This window comes from Callithrix jacchus, chromosome 17 (genome assembly GCF_049354715.1).
Source record: "Callithrix jacchus isolate 240 chromosome 17, calJac240_pri, whole genome shotgun sequence".
Lineage (NCBI taxonomy): Eukaryota > Metazoa > Chordata > Mammalia > Primates > Cebidae > Callithrix > Callithrix jacchus.
In genome coordinates, this window is record NC_133518.1 from 7,584,499 (window position 1) to 7,597,478 (window position 12,980).

Genomic DNA, 12,980 nt, shown 5'->3' on the forward strand with positions numbered 1-12,980 from the left:
ACATTCTACTTCATGTCCAGGGACCATTTTTTCTTTGTAAAATAATGGTAAATATAGTGTCTACACAATCAGTAGACATATGCTCTGATTTCCAAACCAAAATCTACTCACCAAAGTGATCTATCAAAGTCATCGCTTCAGTATAACACTATAATATTATGTGAGACTTAGCAAATGATAATATCAAAATTATGCCAAAAACGGCTAGTGATTTTGATGCAAAGCTGCATTTGGGAAATCCTGAAGTTATCTATGACTCTTAAAATAGTTGTTCATGACTCTGAAAGGAAGTCCACTGACCTTAGAGGAAGAACGCAGGTAGATGAATGAAACTTCCTGCAGTGCAAGGTTTTCTTGTTATCTTCCTTTACTGCGTGATTGCATCTCATTGCATCTCATCTCTTCCTCTGACAAAGCACTGAATATTGCATTTTAAGTTATCCTATCTCAGGCTAACTCCTGTTCATTGTTATCTAGAATGTTTACTTTTCTAAATAAGCTCTCTTTCTGGAAGGCGATAACTGCCATGCCTCATGCATTTCTACACATGGTAAAAAAACCCGCACATTTATCTGTGCCTCAGTGGTGGCTGCTTCATTTGAATTTACAGAAGTGTTCCGTTTTCATCAGAACAGTTGAGTGTGATTTTTTTTTATTAGCAAAATTACTTTATTCTGAAAAATAGTTTAACACAAAAATACGAACTAGCCCTCCAAGGATGGTTGGGGTCTACGCTTCCCAACGCCTCAGTGTCCGGTGCATGAGGAAGGTGTCCTCTGAAGGGCGGGGCCGGAGCTGAAGCCGGAGAGGGGTCAGATCGTCCAGGGTCAGGTGTGGAGATTCATAAAATAGTGTTTCTGGGTCACACAAGATGGTCATGTCTGGCCCTGGCCGAGGTGGCTCCTTTGGGGTGGGGTTGAGACTGCGGCGGCAGGAGAGCCAATTTCTCCCCGAGCGAGGCATTCAGAACCGGTTCCTCCAGCACCTGCAGGCTCACCAGGTCTCGGAAGAGCCTCTTGGAGCGCGGCATGTTCGGCCCCTCGGACACGCTCTCCTCCAGGCCGCAGCGGATCTGGAACGACTTTTTCAGCTGTTCCTCCACGGCTTTCGCCGCACGGCTGCGGCTCTCAGACCCAAGGCCAGGCTGCTCTGCAGCGCGGCCATCTCTAGCTCCTGCGGCGCCGCGGGCTGTGGCTCGGACCGCACCGGGGAAGGTGGTGCCCGGCGGAAACCGACCTGCCGCCGCTGCCGACCGGCGCCTCGCCGCTCCGCCCGCCTCTTCCGCAGCCCAGGGCTGCCGTGCCGCGGCTCAGGGATGCCAGAGCGCGGACTCAGGCTCAAGTCCAGGCCGGGCTCGGGCACCGGGGGTCGAGGTTCCGGGACTCGGGGCTCCGGGGGTGGCCCCGGGACCGCCGCGGCTTCTTCCCCGTCCACCGACTCCAACTCTGAGTCCCCACACCCCATCATCTTTGGAGGTGCCTTGGGGATGCCGGGGTCTCAGGCAGTCCAAGGGTCAGGGTACACAGCCTCTGGCCACCTACTCCTCTCCCCCGCCCCTCCCAGACCGAGTGTGATTTTTAGTTCTCAATTGGATCTGTTTTACTTTTTGATTCTTCTTCTCCTCCTCCTCTTTCTTCTTCCTCTTTCCCTGCTCCCTTTCCCCACTCCTGCTTCCGTTTCTCCTCCTTTGCTGTCTACATCTCTTCCTCCTCCTCCCGATGGCTCTTTCTCTCTTCTTCCAGTCCTGTGTGTTAAAGCACTCCACCATGTCCAGAAAGGGGATGGGAAGAGGAAGACAATTATTAGGATTGTTTCTGTTTTTTCTAAATCATTAAAAATCACAAAATCTCAGATGCTGTCAAGGTCTTCAGGTTTTCTATCATTAATTAGTATTAAAAATACTTACACGCTGGCTGGGAGCGCGGGCTGGCGACGGCGAGGGAGGGCCTGGGCGCAGACAACCGGCTGGCAGTGCAGCTGCCGTGGGCATGCAATGAGTGGCCTCTCAGGACAACTTTCTCGGCAGCGGCGTGGCGCTCGCGCGGAGCTCTCTGGCTGGAGGTGCGTCCCCTCCGTCACCATGAAAGGCGACTTCGGAGAGGAGGAGGAGGTGCAGTCCTTCGGTTACAAGTGGTTTGGTATTCAGGAAGGAACACAATGTACCAAACGTAAAAATAACTGGCACTGAAGTTTTCTATCATATTATTACACATTTTGTGTGCCTTGCTAACAATCACAGTAGCCATTTTGGGATATAAAGTTGTAGAGAAAATGGATAATGTCACAGGTGGCATGGAGACATCTCGCCAAACCTATGATGACAAGCTCATAGCAGTGGAAAGTGACCTGAAAAAATTAGGTGACTAAACTGGGAAGAAAGCTATTAACACCAACTCAGAACTCTCTACCTTCAGATCAGACATTCTAGATATTCGTCAGCAACTTGGTGAGATTACAGGAAAAAAAACTAGCAAGAACAAGGATATGCTGGAGAAGTTACAGGCTACCAGGGATGCACTGGTGGACAGGGAGTCAACTAAAAGAAACTTTGGAGAATAACTTCCCTCATCACCACTGTAAACAAAACCCTCCAGGCGTACAATGGCTATGTCACGAATCTGCAGCAAGATACCAGTGTGCTCCAGGGTAATCTGCAGAACCAAATGTATTCTCATAACGTGGTCATCATGAACCTCAACAACCTGAACCTGACCCAGGTACAGCAGAGGAACCTCATCATGAATCTGCAGCGGTCTGTGGATGACACAAGCCAGGCTATCCAGCAAATCAAGAATGACTTTCAAAATCTGCAGCAGGTTTTTCTTCAAGCCAAGAAGGACACAGATTGACTGAAGGAGGAAGTGCAAAGCTTGCAGATGCTGGCTACCAATAATTCTGCTTTGGCCAAAGCCAACAACAACACCCTGGAGGATATGAACAGCCAGCTCAACTCATTTACAGATCTGATGGAGAACATCACTATCTCTCAGGCCAACGAGCAGAACCTGAAAGACCTGCAGAACTTACACAAGGATGCAGAGAATAGAACGGCCATCAGGTTCAACCAACTGGAGGAACACTTCCAGCTCTTTGAGATGGATATTGTAAATATCATTAGCAATATCAGTTACACAGCCCACCACCTGGAGATGCTGACTAGCAATCTGAATGAAGTCAGGACCACTTGCATGGATACCCTAACCAAACACAAGGATGATCTGACTTCCTTGAATAATACCCTGGCCAACATCTGTTTGGATTCTGTTTCTCTCAGGATGCAACAAGTTTTGATGAGAGTGAGATTAGACACTGAAGTAAGCAACTTATCAGTGATTATGGAAGAAATGAAGCTAGTAGACTCCAAGCATGGTCAGCTCATCAAGAATTTTACAATACTGCAAGGTCCACCCAGCCCCAGTGTCCAAAAGGTGACAGAGGATCCCAGGGACCCCCTGGTCCAACTGGCAACAAGGGACAGAAAGGAGAGAAGGGGGAACCTGGACCACCCGGCCCTGTGGGTGAGAGAGGCCCAATGGGACCAGTCGGTCCCCCTGGAGAGTGTGGCAGCAAAGGCTCTAAAGGCTCCCAGGGACCCAAAGACTCCTGTGGTTTCCCCAGGAAGCCCGGCCCCAGGGCCCCAGTGGTGACCCAGGCCCCCCAGGCCCACCGTGCAAAGAAGGACTCCCTGGCCCCCATGGCCCTCCTGGCTTCCAGGGACTACAGGGCACCATGGGGGAGCCTGGGGTGCCTGGACCTCGGGGACTGCCAGGTTTGCCTGGGGTACCAGGCATGCCAGGGCCCAAGGGTCTCCCTGACCCCCCAGCCCATCAGAAGCAGTGGTGCCCCTGGCCCTGCAGAATGAGCCCACCCCTGCACCAGAGGATAATGGCTGCCTGCCTCACTGGAAGAACTTCACAGACAAATGCTACTATTTTTCCGTTGAGAAAGAAATTTTTGAGGATGCAAAGCTTTTCTGTGAACACAAGTGTTCACATCTCATTTTCATAAACACTAGAGAAGAACAGCAATGGATTAAAAAACAGATGGTAGGGAGAGAGAGCCACTGGATCTGCCTCAGACTCAGAGAATGAAAATGAATGGAAGTGGCTGGATGGGGCATCTCCAGACTACAAAAGTTGGAAAGCTGGACAGCCAGATAACTGGGGTCATGGCCATGGGCCAGGAGAAGACTGTGCTAGGTTGATTTATGCTGGGCAGTGGAACGATTTCCAGTCTGAAGACATCAATAACTTCATTTGTGAAAAAGACAGGGAGACAGTATTATCATCTGCATTATAACAGACTGTGATGGAATCACATGAGCAAATTTTCAGCCAGCTCTCAAAGGACAGTCCTTTCTAATTGCATCACCTTCTCATCAGATTGAAAAAAAAGCACTGAAAACCAATTACTGAAAAAAATTGACAGCTAGTGTTTTTTTACCATCTGTCATTACCCAAAGACTTGGGAACTACAATGTTCCCCCAGTGTGATGTGCTGATTTTCAGTGTGCACATGGACTGAATCGCATAGACTTTCCTCCATCAGTAACTATGCAATTATGCAAATTACATCTTCCAAAGTATGGAGCACTCCAATCAGAAAAAGGCTATCATTGGTTGTTGAGCTATAGGAAAAACTTAAGCATATACTGTGTAAATAGTACCATACATTTCTTAAATCCCAAGTGTAGGAAAAATACGCAAACGTACAGATATATAGGCCAACTCCTAGTGATAATATGAAATATACTTAAAGAGCTTTTAAAACTTTGTATTTTTGTACAAAATATTTGCCTTTTATAATTTTTTCCTTTTTTTGTCATTTTACCAACATAATACATGGAGCCAAAGAAAACAATAATGGCACTAATAAAACTCATAGGGTTTCCTGTCAGATTTCATTCTACCCAGTGGCAAAGAATTTTTCCAATTGTGGTTTTAAAAAATAATTAAATATACATGTATATTAAAAAATACTCAAATGACAGGTCACTAGCATGGCTCAGCACTTTAAATTCCTACTAGAAACTGCATAAATCAGAAACTGTACAAATTGGAAACCACCAACTAACCTCAATAGGGGCATTCCACACTAACCAATCAGAATTGTTTTCTTTGTCTTGCTTCTGCAAATATTCAATCGAAGTTGCCCCTCTTGCCCCTCCTTATGGAGCGCTGACTGCTGTGGTCTGGTACTGCCCCACTCGAGAATCTTCACATGGGCTGGGTGTGGTGGCTCATGTCTGTAATCTTTGGAAGGCCAAGATGGGTGAATCACCTGAGATCAGGAGTTCGAAACCAGCCTGTTCAACATGGTGAAACCCCATACCTACAAAAAATATAAAAATTAGATGGGCATGGTGGCAGGCACCTGTAATCCCAGCTACACAGGAGGCTGAGGCAGAAGAATTGCTTAAACTCAGGAGGCAGAGGTTGCAACAGTGAGCTGAACTCGAGCCATTGCACCTGGATGACAAGAAGGAAGCTCAGTCTCAAAATAAATAAATAAATAAATAAATAGAACCTCTGAATGTTCAAATAAACTCTATTAAATTTCAGTGTTTAAGTTTTTCTCTTACCTTCAGGAAATCAATATTTTATGTGAAAAGAACTAGTTGGTGATTGCTTCTAGGAGAACTTCATTTTGCAGAAGATCCTCTAAGACTTACATAAACCCTTTAGGGGAGCTCCTGGGAGAGCTTGAGCCTCTCCTGATTCAGGTTCACTCTGGTGTGTTTACTCAGTCTTCTCTTTGCCCAGTTTGATAAGAGCATTGTTGAAAATGGAAGAATATCTTCAGCCGTGAGCTTACTTTGCAACATTCAGCTTCCTTTAGAGTTTCAGAAAGTTCCTAATTATCTTATAATGAACAAGAACTTTCCTATAAGAAATAGAAGGCATGCCATTTAGAAAAGACATAATAGACATTAACCCCAGAAATACCAAATGTTTTAAGAAGTCTCTAGACTCAGAAAAACCCAGGAGCCCTGTGGACTGAATGCTAATCATCTCCCTGACTTCTCCCCCGGAGGGGGGGAGGAATGCTAATCCCCTCTCCCCCTCCGGCACTGTAATGCCCTCCCTGCTTTCAGGCTCAACCTTCTAAAATTCTCTTTCCTGGCTGGATAAGTCTCCCATGAAGCCCCTGTCATCTCTTCACCACTCAGAGCTCTCCAGAACTCACACTGTACCCCAGGATTTAGATCAAATGTTGTTACTTACCAGTTAAAGGCCCACATGCTTGACCTAAAATCCCTCTAGTTATTTAGTGTTAGAAACCTATCACTAGGACCATTATTTTGCTGTTAGATCTATTTTTGGGGGAAATGCCTAATGTCAGGATTTTTATGACTTATCTTTATTGAGCTGGTCTAATCCCCACAGATGAATATTTTTGAATTCTCTTTTTAGAGGAAGGAAGCCCTATTGCCAGGATTCTAAAAGCTGAGCAGTGAGAAAAAGCTGGGAATCTAAGTTTTCATTAAGTGCTTTGTTTTCAATATTGTCCCCTTTCCTCAATTGGTCCCAGTGATCTCCAGTGCACAGGCTTTCTGTTTCATCCTCTATGGAAAATGGACATTGTGTTCTTTATACAGAAATCAACATGGGGGGTTGTGTTCAACCACTCCTAAAGCACTAAAACAGACATTCAATACATCCTCCTGTTTTCAGCCCCATTTAATCCTCCAAGTTACACAACTGCAGGTTGTAGCACTCACACAGGAACCCCGGAGCAGCCTCCTCTGAAGCTGGTCATGCCTCAGCTGCTCTTTCCATATGGAACCATACATTGAGATTACATGAGTGGCTGTGATGTCTGTGTGACACAACATTTGATTCTCTTTGTCTCTATGGTTTATAGAGAAACATCTCTTCACATTGATATGTTTCTCTTCCCTTTCATCTCTCTTACTGTACTAACCATTACCAGATCTTTAACCATAAATTTAGAATTTTAAAAGCAGGATTAACTGTCCCTAGAGGTAACATTTAAGAGAACTGTCCTATTGTCATTGGGAACTCCCTTTAATACTCAGGAGATTTTGTTAAATCTCAATGCCAGCAATACTACTGGAAGTATAAGCTGGAACAACTTTCTAGGGAAGCATTCTGGCAATAAAACACGAATCTTTAACTGTTTCATTCTTGTTCTCAGTAATTCCATTTTTCATGTTGAAGAAATCTTTCTGGGCAAGGCATGGTGGCTTACGCCTGTAATCCCAGAACTTTGGGAGGCCACGGCAGGTGGATCACCTGAGGTCAGGAGTTTTTTTTTTTATGACATCTTCTGCTTTATTTTTCTGGGAAAACAATGCTTTTGCTAAACGTGCACAGGCGTGGGGATGGGAAGGCAGCAGGAGGAGTCAGGGCAGAGGGGCCCCTGCCTGGAGCGGGGAGGCTGACAGCAGCCACAGCCGGGCGTCACTGGCACGGGTTCCTGGTGACCCCTCGCTAGGCGGCCGCATTGCCCAGAACGAAGCCCACGGCCAGGGACACTGTCTTGCAGAAGGCGCCGCGCAGCTGCTCCACGTGCTGGTTCAGGGTCCGCAGCTGGTCGCACAACGGGCCCAGGATGCTCATAAGGCGGTGCGGGTGCCCCAGGGTCGGCAGCAAGGCGGCGTTCAGCGGCCGGGGTGCGCGGTCCTCGGGGCTTCCTGGAGCGCGGGAGGCGTCCACAGACCTCTGAGGGGACCGGTTGAAGCGGGGCGTCCAGGCGGGGTCAGCGTGGGGGCTGCGGGCGGTCGGCAGCGGGGCGGCTGAACATCCCGCAGTCAGGATTTTGTCGTGTGTGTGTGTATTTGTGTGTGTGTGTGTGTGTGTGTTTGTGTGTGTGTGTGTGTGTGTGTGTGTGTGTGTGTGTGTCTGTGGCTGCTGGGAGTTTATTTTCTGCTTGGTGTCAGATGCACAGTTCCAGGTGTCAGGAAAGCTGCTCAGGGCTGGGGCGGGCCGGGTGGTGGAGAGCCGGACCCTCACTCCTTTTTGGTGTCTGCTGTGTGGATGTGGAGGTCTGCTGGCTGCAGCCGCCTAGTCTACGGCGGGGTGGCAGGGGTTGTGGGGGCGGGAGGGGCTCTGGTGGCCTAGCGCCTCCACAGGCTTGGATCTGGTGGTCATCGCTCAGGTCAGGATGGAGGCCCAGCGCTGGCTGTGCTGGTCTGACCACCCGGCTGCTTCCTCAGGGTGTCCTGAGCCAGGCCACAGGTGGTCACGCTGCGGGAGGCCTGGGGGAGGGGGGGATTCCGGGTGCTCTGCAGACTCCAACACTGTGGCCATGAACCGGAGGGTGGACTTCCCGAAAAAGAAGCTGGCCCACCAGTTACCCGGGTCAGCCTTGGGGATACCCGGGGGGTGGGGAACGGCTTCTGCCGGGCACCCGGTACTGCTGCAGGAGCTGTTGCTGGAAGTGGAACCCAGGTGGCCTGGAGAGGAGAGGTTCCGTCAGCAGGGCGGGGTGCGGGGACCACCAGCCCACTGGCCCTTAGGGGTCCTGCAGGTGGTACGTGGGGCGTCTGCGTGGTGGAGGGCAGGGGCTACTCACGCGGGTAGTTGTTGGTGGCCACGAGCGAGCCGCTGGAGGGGATGGCCGCCATGCTCTGACTTGCGGGCTGGCGGGACCTGGGCGGCGACCACTCTGGGCCTCGGTGCACGATCACGGCGCTCCACAACCGAGACGGGCGTGAAAACAGCTTTTTTTTTTTGAAACTTCTCAGCATGTGCTTTTATTGACCTGGCTGTTTACAGGAGCTGAAGCTCTTAGGTTTGCGGGGATGACTCTTGAACTTCTTTTTCAAGGAGCCCAACTGCTTCTTCCTGCGCTTCCAGACCAGCCCCCAGTCCATGTCCGTCTCCTTCCTGCCTTCATCAGTGGACGCTCTGGGGGCTTTGCCTCCTTGTCCTCTTCGTTTGTCAAAAAGTCATCAGTGCCATCCATGTCCTCTGTGTTTCAAAGGTCCTTTCTGGTAAATAGCTCGGGTGGGTACAGGTCTGTCATGCTGTCGTCACTTGGAGCTCCCCCCTCATCACTGGACATGGGCTCCCAGAAGGCTTCCCACAAGCGAGGCCCATCACCGTCCATCCGGTCCTCCCTCTTTCTCCTCCGGTGCACCAGGCACGCAGTAATGTACTCCAGCCCTTGCTTCTGACATTCTGCATATTTACACAGAGCTCACTGGTACTGCCGGCCCTGGATGTGCCTCAGCACGTGTTCTGGGCACTTGTTGATGTGCCGCAGGGTGAGTTTGCAGAACAACTGGCGCGGGTTCTTGGTGCTGGGCATGATGTGCGGTTCAAACTCTGCATAGTTGAAAGCCGGGGAGGCGCGGACCAGTCGCTGGTACTTCCTGCCGCGGTTGTAGACCTGGAACTCCGGCAGGCGTCAGGGCAGCTCCTGACCTGTCAGGATGCACCTGGCCTTGCGGGCGTCCGGCTGCAGCCGCAGGCTCTGTGCTCGCGCAGGAAGGCCCGCACGTCGGCGGGCAGCTAGCTCATGGCCTGGAAGCCCTCGGAGCAACCCTGCGGACGCCGCTCGCACCACGTGGAGCGCGTGCGGGCGGCCCGGGCGGCGCGCGCCTACCCGGCGATGCGGCTCTGGCCCCTGAGGCCGTCTTCCGCCAGTCCTGACCCCGAACCGCCGTCTGGAGACGACCGGGTGACCCTGCCCCGGAGGCCTGTCTCGCCGATCGCGCTGGCGGTGCCCCTGTAGCTGGTGTCCCCGGGCTCGGCGCCGCGCGCATCTTGGAGCGCGCGGGAGACGGAGCTGCTGCTGGGAGCGCTGCTCCGCCAGGCGCTGGCCCCCTCCCGCCGCGTGTTGGGCGCGCTGGCCCGGCAGCAGGTGCACCGCCCTCGCCAGGGCCGCAGCTGCCACTACCGGTTACTCCGGGACAGCTTCCCCCAGGTGCAAGGCCAGTCGCCCGGGCTCTTCGACGAGCACACCCCGGAGCTCACCGGGCTGCCGAGCGACCACGGGCGTAAACTGCCCCGCCGCCGCTACCGGGGGTCTGGGCGCCGCCAGCAAGGCCAAGGTCCATCCCCAACGCACCCGAGCCGGCTCGCGGCCAAGCAGGCGCCGCCCCGCTGCCGACCACCCGCAGCCCCCACGCTGACCCCGCCTGGACGCCCCGCTTCAACCGGTCCCCTCAGAGGTCTGTGGACGCCTCCCGCGCTCCAGGAAGCCCCGAGGACCGCGCACCCCGGCCTCTGAACGCCGCCTTGCTGCCGACCCTGGGGCACCCGCACCGCCTCATGAGCATCCTGGGCCCGTTGCGCGACCAGCTGCGGACCCTGAACCAGCACGTGGAGCAGCTGCGCGGCGCCTTCTGCAAGACAGTGTCCCTGGCCGTGGGCTTCGTTCTGGGCAGTGCGGCGGCCGTGGGCTTCATCCTGGGCAATGCGGCCGCCTAGCGAGGGGTCACCAGGAACTCGTGCCAGTGACGCCCGGCTGTGGCTGCTGTCAGCCTCCCCGCTCCAGGCAGGGGCCCCTCCTCCCTGACTCCTCCTGCTGCCTTCCCATCCCCACGCCTGTGCACGTTTAGTAAAAGCATTGTTTTCCTAGAAAAATAAAGCAGAAGATGTCATAATAAATAAATAAATGATCCACCAATTGTTGCCTAAAAGTTAGTGATTGAACCATCAATAACTTCAACAGCAATAACAATAAAAATAACTTAGTTACTAACTTTAAATAACTAAAGTTATTCAACAATAGCTTCAACAATAACAATAACAGCATATATGTACCTCAGTTATGCATTTAAAAGATGGACCTTTTGCGAACATCTGAATGGAGAATATTAGATAAAATAGAAACACATGAGGCAGAGTTAGTAACATAACCCCCTAGAGCTTTAATAAATGAGCTCTGTCAGTCAAGCTACGTACACAACCTTTTTACTGTGATATGAGCCAGGATTCTGAAGGCGTGCAGAGGAGATAAAATGCAATTATAAAGTGCAATTAACAGGTAGTAGCAGTCTAGTTTATTACACACACACGTTTCCAAGCCAGATGATCATTAAGTATTCACAGCAAGTAATCACCCAGTGAACAAAACAGGTTGCTTTACCTTCTGAAAAAGTAGTTTCCACTGCTTTAAAAAGCTTGCTGGTGATAAGATGAAAACTGGAATAGGTTACAATTCTACTACATACACTGTACAGGTAACACAAAGAGTCTTTTATTCTTTAACATTCTTAAGCATCACCCAAAATGCCAAAAAGGAACATGGCAAGTTATAAGGTTTTACAGAAAGTTCTACACTGAGCTTTTAAAGTGAAGGGCTTAGTCACCCAAATATGATCCTAGGCCCTATACTCTCTCTCCTGAATTTCCAGTATTTAATTAATATACCAATCAGATCATTCTCCAGAGTTCTTTTGATATTCCCAGATCTATCTCAACTTACCTAATCAGCTCTCTCAATCCCATATAGCCTTCAAGCTAATCTCAATCAGTCTTCTTCCATTCATTTTTCATTCACTTATTTTACAAATATGTAGTGTAGTTAGCATAATTATCTGACAGTACTGTTTTAGGGACTGGGAGAATATGACAGTACTTAGGAAAGGTCCTCATTCTTGTATCTCTATAAAGGTAGATAAAAACTTTTAAAAAGGTAGATATTTAAAAATACTTTAAGGGAGGCTGGGTGTCGTGGCTCTTGCCTGTAATCCCAATACTTTGGGAGACTGAGGTGGGCAGATTGGTTGAGGTCAGGAGTTCCAGACCAGGCCGAACAAAATGATAAAACCCCATCTCTACCAGAAATAACCCCCACCCCCACAAAAAAATTACCTGGGCATGACAGCACGTAGCTGTAATCACAGCTACTTGGGAGGCTGAGGCAGGGGAATCACTTGGACCTGGGAGGCAGAGGTTGCAGTGAATGGAGATTGAGCCACTGCATTCTAGCCTGGGCGCAGAGTGAGACTCCGTCTCAAAAACAAAAACAAGAAACCTTTAAGAGACACAAAATGCTATAATAGCAGAGAATGATAATTGCCACAAAGAAAATAAAATATGGTTATGGAAAATAAATGAACTGGTTAATCTGAGTCCCATCTGTGTCCACTGTTACCATTTCGGAGTGGGTGCCACTCACCCAGCCTCCAGTGATTCCCTAATTGGTTTCCTTCTGTTAACTGGATGGTCTTCATTATTTTTTTTCTGCAATGCAGTCAGTCTATCAGGTTGGGTCCTCTAAAAGCAGAGCCTGCAACGGCAATGATTTTGTACCTTTTCTTGAGAGAATAACCTTATGAGAGGGGAATAGTAAGCTGGGTGAGACAACGTAAGCCAGGATGATCTCAACACAAGTGTGGCTTAGTCTGACACCCAAAGTTTTGGAGCATGGATTGCGTCACAGAGTTGGCCTGACCTGCGGCAAGAGGAACAGTCATTTGCACCATGTGTCAGTCAGTCTCCAGCTACAGGCTGTCCAGGTGAGGCAGCTCCCTTCAGTCTGGAGAAGGCCTAAGGAGAACAGGACAATTGAGAGCCCTTGACTACCAACACTAACAGTATCGGGGGGATGCAGAAGTCTAGTAAAGTGGGACTGAATGGAACAGCACCCTTTAATTTAAAATAAGAGGAAAATGGATATTGATTAGAAACACAGCAGCATCTGCCGCAGTTAGAAAAAGCATGACTATGTGGTGTTTCTGTAAGAACACGAGAGAGTGTCAGTGAAGCACATCATAACAGTGACTGGAGCATGAGTTCTCAGTCAATGGTAGTTGTTCTGATTGTGGCAGAGACCAAGATGTGTATAACTTTAATGGCTGGCAGTAGAATTCCTATCAGAGGAGAATTCCTAATGTAGAAGTACTAGCTTGATGAGCTGCTTAGGATAAAATGGAAACTTCAAAGTTATGCCCTTTGGCAAGAGTTAAAGCAACAAAGGGGGCACCAAAACTATCTTGTGTGAGACAAGAAGATGAATGTAGTTTTTGCTCCTGAGAAGACAGAAGATAGAAGAGAAGGGAG

General features: G+C 49.7%; 3 pseudogenes; 1 reads left to right on the top strand and 2 right to left on the bottom strand.

The window, feature by feature from the left end:
- Window positions 1–645: 645 nt before the first annotated feature.
- LOC100385814 (protein phosphatase 1 regulatory subunit 35 pseudogene) lies at window positions 646–2,140 on the bottom strand (annotated as a pseudogene).
- On the top strand, window positions 2,081–4,390 carry LOC144580011 (collectin-12 pseudogene; annotated as a pseudogene).
- Window positions 4,391–6,662: 2,272 nt separating this feature from the next.
- LOC144580012 (surfeit locus protein 2 pseudogene) lies at window positions 6,663–9,488 on the bottom strand (annotated as a pseudogene).
- Between the last annotated feature and the right edge of the window lie 3,492 nt (window positions 9,489–12,980).